The 10,118-nt window shown below is 43.8% G+C and overlaps 1 pseudogene; it reads right to left on the bottom strand.

The window, feature by feature from the left end:
* Nucleotides 1-8,106: 8,106 nt before the first annotated feature.
* Nucleotides 8,107-9,554, bottom strand: LOC125344222 (annotated as a pseudogene).
* Nucleotides 9,555-10,118: the final 564 nt, after the last annotated feature.

Genomic DNA, 10,118 nt, shown 5'->3' with positions numbered 1-10,118 from the left:
TTTTAAGACAGGGTCTCAACATGTAGCCCAGGTTGGCCTATGACTTACATGGTATACCACACTGGCCTCAAAATCTCAATCTAATTTTCTGTCAGTTTCCAGAGAGGTCTGGGATTCCAATATGTAATGAGAATCTGAACTCTTGCAATTATGTCTATGTCACTGATCTTGATTGTGGAAACTCTGAGTGAGAAAAGAGGAGGGGATAAAAAAAAAACTGTTCAGACATGGGTGGATGCTTTCTTTGCAAGACCTGAACACATTTATAATATATCCATGGGTTGTATGCTTCATCTAGGATCATTGACTCAGTTTGGTTTATCACAGATCTAGCCTTCTTACCAATTTTTCCTATTATTATGCTGTTGTTAATGCTAATGATTCCTTTCCCTTATTGTTGCTTCTGCCCTCACTGGGTAATTTTGCTTTTGTTTTGAACAGTTTGGAGATATAATTAACATACATTAAAATAAATCAATTTTATACATTTTGTAACGATAACTCAAAACATATTTTACCACATTTTCAAATTCCTCATCACACAAATGCAGGCAATATACATTCTTGGCTTGGGAATATAGCTCCCTGGTGGAATTCTACCCAGATTCCCCCAGACTCTGGCATACACCCCTAAAACTCCAAAAATTTACATTTAAAGTCATCCATTATTAGTTACGGTGCTGGTTAACTTACATTTTTTTTTTTTTTTGGCCAGTCCTGGGCCTTGGACTCAGGGCCTGAGCACTGTCCCTGGCTTCTTCCCGCTCAAGGCTAGCACTCTGCCACTTGAGCCACAGCGCCGCTTCTGGCCGTTTTCTGTATATGTGGTGCTGGGGAATCGAACCTAGGGCCTCATGTATCCGAGGCAGGCACTCTTGCCACTAGGCTATATCCCCAGCCCATTAACTTACATTTTTAATCCTAGCTACTCAGGAGGATATGGGGATTGTAGGTGAAAGAAGACTGAGTAGGAAACCCCTTGAAACTCTTATTTCCAATTAACTACCCCCCAAGTCCAGAAGTGGAGCTGGGCTCAAATGGTACAGCACTAGCTGTGAGCACAAAAGCTCAGGGACAGTATCCTAGGACTGAGTTCAAGTCCCAGGACTTGCTGGGGGGAAAACGTCATTCATTATCTCCAAGTGGTGATAATAAAACAATAATCACCAATGCTCTCAGTTCTTATACATTTTGGCCTTCAAGCCCTTTGACAGAAGTTGAATGAGAAATTACTGTCGTTTTATGTCTAACAAAATAATGTTTGAGACTTGTCTACATGGTAGCTTTTAGCTATTTTTAGTTCTTTTTGTTTCTCAATAGCATTTTATATGGAAGTTAAGTTGTTTATGCAGTCACAGTATTACAGGTACTTCTGCTATTAAGGATAATAGCACAATAACCCAACTGGGTATGTGGACTATGTAGCCATAAGTATTCATGAGTTCATATGTTTTCATTTATCTTGAACAAACTGTTGAGGAGTATCAGTATAAGGTAAATTTATGTTCAGTAAAAAGAACCTTATAAAACCTTTTATGAAGTGGTTGTATTGCATAATTTTGCCACCTAAAATGCTCCTATTGTTGCAGCACTATTCCCAATAGATAAGTTATAAAAAACAGTCCAGATACTACACAAGCAATAAATGACAAAGTGGCTTATGTGTGCATATACAATGAACTTTTATTTATTCTCAGGAACAATAATATATCATGTTCAGTGAAGTTTAACACATCCTAAAATAATCATATTGGTTGACCTAAGTTAGGCTTAGAAAGACAAAGGACATGTTTTGGGTGTTTTTTTTCTCATAGGTGAAAGTTGGACTCAAAATATGAACATATATGTGAAAGCATACAGTGCCATAAGCTAATATACACAATCAAAAAGACTAAAGCATCATATGATGCAGGGATGAGATTCCATGGTATAACCACTTTTGAACAGTTACAGACAGTTTAACAAAATGAGCACTAGGAAGATGAAACATGTCTTGAGGGATGGTGATAAGGGGAGATACAGATTAATGGATGTGAGTGGTGGGCAAACAGGCAAAGAACTCCATGTACACAGATCTGAGGAAACAGATGTAGATGGGAAGGATGGGAGGGTGGGGGAGAATGAAAGGGAGGCTGACACTTATCAAGGTGCCACATACATATAAATGGACATGTTAGAATAAAGCTCATATATACAACTATTTAAAAATAATAAACAAAGAACACAGAGAAAAAAGAAAACATTGAAATATAAAAGGAGTTGACAAAAACTTTCAGACTCAATTAAAAGACCCTATTTACATATCATCAGTACTGATGAAGACAGCGGATGGCTAAATGCACTCTTAATATCTCCAACAGATTAATTGCAGAAAAGTTATCAAATCTTGAAAAACAGAAGCCCATCAAGGTACAGGAGGCTTTCACAAAACTCAATAGACCACATTGGGGAAAAATTCTGTAACATATTATATTTTAATCATTGAGCACAGGAAGAAAGAAAAGGAAAATCTTTAAGAAAAGCTAAATCACTTATACGGGAAAAAACCTATTGGAATAACAGTTCATTTCTCAACAGAAACCATAAAAGGGGTGTGTGGAATGATGAATTTTAACCTCTGAAAAGTAAACAACTGCCAGTGTAGAATATACTACAAAGCATTCATTCATAACTCATGGCCAGCCCTTTGACATACTGGTGACTTTGGAGATCATAAACAGATGCTCAGTACATTTTTTATGAGGGCAATGGTAGTTTTGTGTGTGTGTGTGTGAGTGCCAGTCCTGGGTCTTGAATTCAGGGCATGGGAAATGTCCCTGATCTTTTGCTCAAGGCTAGCCCTCTACCACTTGAGACACAGTTCCACTTCTAGCTTTTTTGGTAGTTTAGTGGAGATAAAAGTTTCACAGACTTTCCTGCCTGGGCTGGCTTTCAACTGTGACCCTCAAATCTCAGCATCATGAATAGCTAGGATTAAAGGCATGAGCCACCACTGTATGGCTAAGGATGATGGGAATTTTTTAACCCAGGTCTTCATATAGGCTAGGCAAGTAAGTGCTCTGTCACTGAGCTACATCACCAACCCATAGCCTGCCCTGAATTCAGTCTCCAGCACAGAATGAGGCCAAAAACAAGAGGAATAGTGAGTGAGAGCAAGAGCAAGTAAAGGAGGAGGATGAGGAAGAAGGAGAAAGGGGGAGAAAGACTGATAACAATCCTACAATTAGTATTATTACTGAAGTTCACCCTTTTGGGGAAGATCTAATAAAGCCCAAATGACTGTTTCATATTATTAAATGATTTTAATTTTTCACATCAAAGCACAGTAGATGCACTTATTTCTACTTTACAATGAAGACTTTCAATTACAGGACATTATGTCAAGAAAAATACCTGGACAAGAAAGACAAGCGTGGTATGTTTTCTCACACTTATGGGCCAAAAAGCAAGAAACTGAAGGTAGGATAATAACTATCAGAGACTAGGAAGTGTGACAGGAATATGGGTGGGGTAAAAGAATGAAGAAAGTATGGTTGAATATTATTTTTGTACCTTTCATTTATATATGCAAATATCATACTATACTCCATAAGTATGTATGAATACTAAAAAAATGTGTGTGTGTGTCTGAATTAATAGATGCCTGGATCTTATGCTGCACATTTTGAGAGTATCCCATTCCAAACCACGAAATTTATTTTTAGTTTGTATTTATACTAATTTTTTAATCAAAAACATGAATTACTAACTGAAATAATTGAATGAGTTACTTAGTACCTCATGTTAGGAAAAAAAAATTCTCTTTAGCACACAAGAACAGCAGGAAACTGGAGAATAGCTTGGGTTGTCCAAGAATACCAGAGGGAAAATGGTTAGAACTGCTGAAAGACAGGACTGTTGACTCTAACGAGAATTTACATCCCTGTGCAAAGGAAGAATTTCATTTCATAGTTGTATACAGAGAAAGTAACAAAAGAGGAGTCACAACTTGCTAAAAGTGGCTCACACTTTTAATCCTACCTACTCAGGAGGCTGAGATCTGACAATCACAGTTCAAACCAGCCTAGATAGGAAAGTCCAATCTGAAAGTAGATATGGCACAAGTGGTAGAGCAGTAGCCTGGAGAAGAAAAAAAAACAATTTCAGGGACAGTCTCCAGGCCCTGAGTTCAAGACTAGGATCAACACAAAACAACAATAACAGTAAAAAAAAAGCATGGTACCAGTGGCTGCTCACAACTTTAATCTAGCTATTCTAGAGGCTGAGATCTGAGGATCATGGGTCGAGGTGAGCCTGGGCCTGAACTCCTTGAGATTCTTATTTCCAATTAACCACCATAAAGCCAGAAATGGAGCTAGATCTCAATGGTAGAGCACTAGCTTCAAGCACAAAAAGCTCAGGGACAATAGCCAGGCCCTGAATTCAAGCTGTAGGAATGGTGCGTGCGTGAGCACACGCACATACAATCATTTCTTGCATTGTTGTCTGTAATTGTCCTAAAAGCGGTAATAAGGACTATACACACAAAAGTGTATCAAACCCCATGGACATTTGGCATGCTGGGATTCCAAAAAAGAAACACTAGAGGTCATGTGCTCTGCCTTAAGTGTTAATTAGAGGGAAATATAGTGGGCAACACACCATTACCAGGTATGTTGAGAGAGAGTGTGGTAACAGGTGTATCCACTGAGGGGACCAGATTACGCTGGTGGGAACATCAGGGAGTAGAAACCCTTTATACACTGTAGAAATCAGTGTGGAGGTACCTCAAAAACCTAAAAAGAGAACTGTCGTATGACTATGCTGTACTACTTACTCTTGGCATGTAGCCAAAGTACTCAATGCTAGCATACAGATAGGTATGTGCATGTTCCTGTTTTTGGCAGGACTATTGACAGTAGCCACATTAGGGAATCTGCCTAGGTACACATCAACAGAAGCACGGGTTAATAAAAGCAATACACGGGCTGGGAATATGGCCTAGTGGTAAAGTGCTTGCCTCATATACATGAAGCCCTGGGTTCAATTACTCAGCACCACATATATAGAAAAAGCCAGAAGTGGTGCTGTGGCTCAAGTGGTAGAGTGTTAGCCTTGAGCAAAAAGAAGCCAGGGAAACAGTGCTCAGGCCCTGAGTTCAAGCTGGCAAAGAAACAACAACAACAACAAGCAATACACAAACACAATGGGGTTTAATTCAGACACATAGAAGAACAAAATTGTGGAAAACAGAACTGGATATCATCATGTGACTAAATAAATAAGCCACACTGAGAAAGACAAATGTTGCATGTTTTCTCTCATATGTAGAATCTAGTATAAAAACAAAGACATGTGGAGATTGGATAGAAAAATTGAGAGAGAGCAAGGGAAGGGGTGACATTGTCCCTAAAGAAATGTACTCTTTACCATTCTTGTGTAACTATAACCCTTCTGTATATCACCTTTGTAATAACAATTTAAACATTTCTAAAAACAATGACATGAACTGAAAAAGGGATAGGACTTAGAGGATGAAAGGAAACCATCAAGAGGGTAGGAGTGGACAAGGGAAGATGACAGGGAGAAGTATAAATATGATAGATGTCTGCTGCATACCTGTATGAAAATGTCCTGAGGAAATCCATAATTTTGTAGAATGCAAAAAAATTGTGCTGTGACCTCTTGTTTCAACATGGGAAGAAATGTCAGCCTTTCTTCTTTTTTCACCATTCTTGCCCAAAGAGATACCAAAAAAAGTACGAGTGTCATCTCTGTAGCTGGAAGAACTAGAAGGGCTTCCAGACACCTAGAAAGGGTCTGCAAAGAATTCAGAGCACGACGAGGGCCACAGATACAAGGCAGCAAAGGCTACCACTCACAGCTGGGGGTGGATACAGTGCAGGACCATAAGCAGCTGTGGCAAATCTAATAAAGTTGATGGGCAAGTAGGAGGTTTTTCTGGTCAGATGCAAACGGCCCCACCTGTAATCCTATCTACTCAGGAGGCTAAGACTTGAGAATCACAGTTTGAAGCCACCTGTCCAGGAAGGCCAGATGAGAGTCTTTATCTCCAATGAACCACCAAAAAGCCAGAAGTGGAGCTGTGGCTCAAGCTGTAGAGAGGTAGCCTTTGGCAAAATCATACAAGGACAGAACCCAGGCCCTGAGTTCAAGCCCCAGTGTACATACACACACACACACACACACACACACACACACACACACACACACACTCCGCCCCCCCCCCCAATTCGACCTGCTTAAAATGTGCCTCTGGTGTGTTCCCTCACATGAATCTTCAGTGAACATCAAGTTTAGGAATAAACCTTCTAATTCAATGAGAACAATTTAAAAGTTAGCAAAATGAGCAGGGTGGTGGTGGGTCATACCTATAGCTATTCAGGAGGCTAAAGTCTGAAGATTGAGGTTTGAAACCAACCCAGGAAGGAATGCCCATGAGACTCAAATGAATCTCCAAGTAATAACAAATCAAAACAAAATCTGAAGCAGAGCTGTGGCTCACATAGTAGAGTGCTAGACTTGAGCAGAAGGAGGCTGAAGGACAGTGCCCAGGTCCTGAGTTCAAGCATAGGCCCTGTAAAATAAAAAAAATTAGCAAAACCAAAAATGGATTTTAAACCAACATTTCCATTCCTAGAAATGTATATACTCACGTATATGCAAAATAATCGACACAGAGGGATTGTCTGCATTGTTTGTGAAAACAAAAGTTGGCAGCTATCCAAATGTCAACACCAATGTTTTGCTTCTCAAATGCACAATATTTTTTTACATTCTTATTTGTACTGTCTTTTTGTTTTGCCTATTAATTTTTTTCCTAGAAAAGAAAAACAACCAAGAGATTTATATGACAAACTATCAGTGTCAGGATGGCAGGGGAGAAAGAAAGGACAGAGGCATGGGAGGCTAATAAAAAGTGGGTTCCAAATCATGTGGAATGGCCCACAGGGTCATGTCAAGGTCCTCGTGGCACGACCATTCACTTTGGCATTCATGTCTGGTGCTGGTCTTCTGGCCCGCCTGCGCAGACACCTATGTCAGGGAGAGCTGGCCATGCTTCACCTACCGGCGACAAGTTCAGGATTTTATAGAAAGATGGACTTATTGTAGTTCCTTGGCTTTGTGCTCAGATATAACATGGCAGCCTTTCTTGCCTTAGAGAAGGGTCTGGAAGAGTGTAAGAGTCATCTTGGGGTACACATTGGTATCCTATCACTTGTGTGCAGACATAGTCTTCACGCACACAGGCACTGTCTCTCATTCCTGGTTTATCTAGACATAGAAGGAGGGGATGTGACAGTTTCCCAGTCACAGCTCAATGACTGTGTCCAATTATTCTCCATTTGTTCGAACTTCCTATTGCCTAAAGAGTGGGAGGAGATTGGAGCATCTCCATTTAGATCAGCACTGGACACTGATTCCCAAAAAGCTAGTCACTGAACAAGGACAGCTTGGCCATGTGGCCACAGAAGGCCTCTTTAAGTTTCAACCACTTGGGGCAGAATATACAGCAAGACCCAGGGAAAATGGGGTAGCCAGAGTGATGGTTGGGCAAGAAAGAGCCAGTAGCATGCTGCAAGACCAGAGTACATTCCAGAAGTGGAGGGGGGCATGCAGCAAGCTGTAGCCCCAAGTCACAGTCTAGGGGACATGCTGAGTCTAAAGGTTATAACCAGCTTTGCTAGTTTGTCAGAGTGGTCCTGACACCAAGCCAATGGGCCACTAGTTGGAGTTCCTATGTAGAGAATTGAGGGTCCTGCCCTCCTTGGCCCCGTTCCTAAGCTGAGGCCAGGTTACATCTCAGTGCCGCAGCCCTGAGGACCACCACGCTGGCTGGCCAGCCAGGCCACAGTCCCCAGCCCCTTGGGGGCCACAGGTAGGCCCCAGGGAACCACAGTGGCTGGGAGGGAAAGGAGCCAGGGCCGGGGCTGCATTCTGCTGGAAGAGATACTGGGAGGAGTGAGTGACCACAGGCTCAGACTGAGCTAGCTAGGATCCAAGTATTGAAGAGCCAAAGGGCCTTATGGATCCGTTTCCAAAAAATGACAACAGCCTTGTCCCTCTTTTTAAAAGACAATATAGTTGCTGCTGTTTTTGTTTTTCTTCCTTTAAAACTACTCATTTTAAAAGGTGAAGAGCTCACGAGACCGAGTCTCTGTCCCTCTGATCCTGGGGGCACCGCAAGGCCTCGGGCCCTGGATGGCTTCTGCTCTCCTTTCCTGGCTCCGCACACAGGAAGCCACAGCAGGGTGGATGGAGAGAGCTAGTGCTCTGCTACTCAACAGCAATTCCTTCCCTGAAAACCAGAACACATGTAAGGAGAAGTCCAAAGACTAAAGTGCAGAGAATCCACAGGGTGGGCTGCCGGGGCCTGGGGCACTCTGAGAAGGAGTGAAGGGGTCAGCTCAGAGCTACAGAGATGGAACAAATGTTAAGCCTGGTGAGAGAACCTATAGGGCAAGTCCCCGCCCGATTCCTTGTGCCCTGGTACCAGTTCTCTCTGGGACTGCACACTCACTACCAGCAGCAACCCAAAGGGATTCTCAGTCCCAAAGATACGGCCCCTGGGAGGGAACCTGTGTGACCCTCCCCTGGCTGGAAGTGATGGGTGACTGGTAAGGGAGCAGTGTGGCAGTAGGGGAAGAGTGCATTACATAAAGTCACTGAACCCCACCCAGCTTCCGAGAGCAGGGACTCATGGACAACTGTAAAGGCAGAGGCTCTCCTGGGGAAGGTTTGGTGAGGATGGCCTGCTGGGGAGAGGAGCTCCTCCGGGTGAAGCGGAGCTGTGGCACTGGGGAAGGGGCAGCTGAGGAAGCAAGCTCAGGCTTACATTAGGGTGTGTAGGCAGGGGGTGGCTGGAACTGGTTGATGACCTCATACTCTGCGGGGTAGGGCTCATTCTCCTCCATCTCAGACAGCAGTTCCAGTTCTTGCTCTTCCTCCTCTGTCGGGTAGTGATGCAGGAGGTTGGCTGCAGTGGCCAGGATTGAGGCTCCACCAGATCCTGCTACCAGATAGAAGCTAACAGCAAAGGTGACATAGACCTGGGAGCCGTGGTACTTCTTCTGTTGCTGCTGCTGGGCTAGGATGAGTTTAGAGAAGCCCAATAAGAAAAGCCAATGACAGTGGCACACTGCAGGACAGTGAGGATGTGGGCGAAGGCATAGTGACGAGTGATCTTCAGGGCTGGATGCTTGGGCCCAAAGACATCCAGAATGAATGCAGAAAGACTACACAGGATGCCCAGGAAGCAGAAGGCAGCAATGACCCTCAGGAGCAGCACTGTCTGCGGATTCATGCAGAAATCTTTCAGGTCCGGGTGCACGTAGCCCAGCACATCTGAGACTCCCAACTCCTGGCGGGAACAGGTGCCTCCATGGATGTGCAGCCAAGCACGTTCGGGGAGAGCTGTGCAGAGCACGGTGATGGACAGGGCCCCGGGCAGGGCCGACGCCAGGCTCCACTAGGGCTGCTTGGGCATAGTGCTGCCCCCCGGGGCTCCTCCGCCAGCACCCGCCGGGCAGCCCTGAGCCTCCCAGGGCATACATGCCCGGGGCCGCCCACCTCAGCCAGGCGTGGGCCTCCGTGGGGCGCGCAGAGCCTGCCGGTCAGCAGGCCTCTGGGCTGGGATGGTGCCACGCCGCCCCGTCATGGGCTCCTCCGCCGCCCGGGGCCGAGCGATCCCAGGCCCCAATCCCGCAACACCCAGGCTGACCCCGGCGGAAGCACTTCCCTGCACAATATATTTTTATTGAACAACAAACTCCTGGGTAGAGAAAAGGTAGAGAAAAGGGACATATCAAATATTTACTTTTGATAAGGTAGTACATCCACACAGTGTAATTTTTAAAAGCTATGAACGAACACACACTTGTCCTCAACTTCAATTCCCCCAAACCATCACCCATCCCTTCCTTATGACCAGGAAATTTGAGTTACTGGTTTCTTGTGCCTTTTTCCAGAAATAGTTTGTGCACATGCAATCAATGATTAAATAAAATGAAGCAGCCAATCATAACAGATATTCAACCTCAAAGGCAGATGTCATCAATATAATCTTCCTGACAGTGACAAAGAAAATGATGCTTAGATCATCTGGGACCACCTAACAC

This window comes from Perognathus longimembris, chromosome 28, assembly GCF_023159225.1.
Source record: "Perognathus longimembris pacificus isolate PPM17 chromosome 28, ASM2315922v1, whole genome shotgun sequence".
Lineage (NCBI taxonomy): Eukaryota > Metazoa > Chordata > Mammalia > Rodentia > Heteromyidae > Perognathus > Perognathus longimembris.
This window is presented reverse-complemented; position numbering and strand designations above follow the sequence as displayed.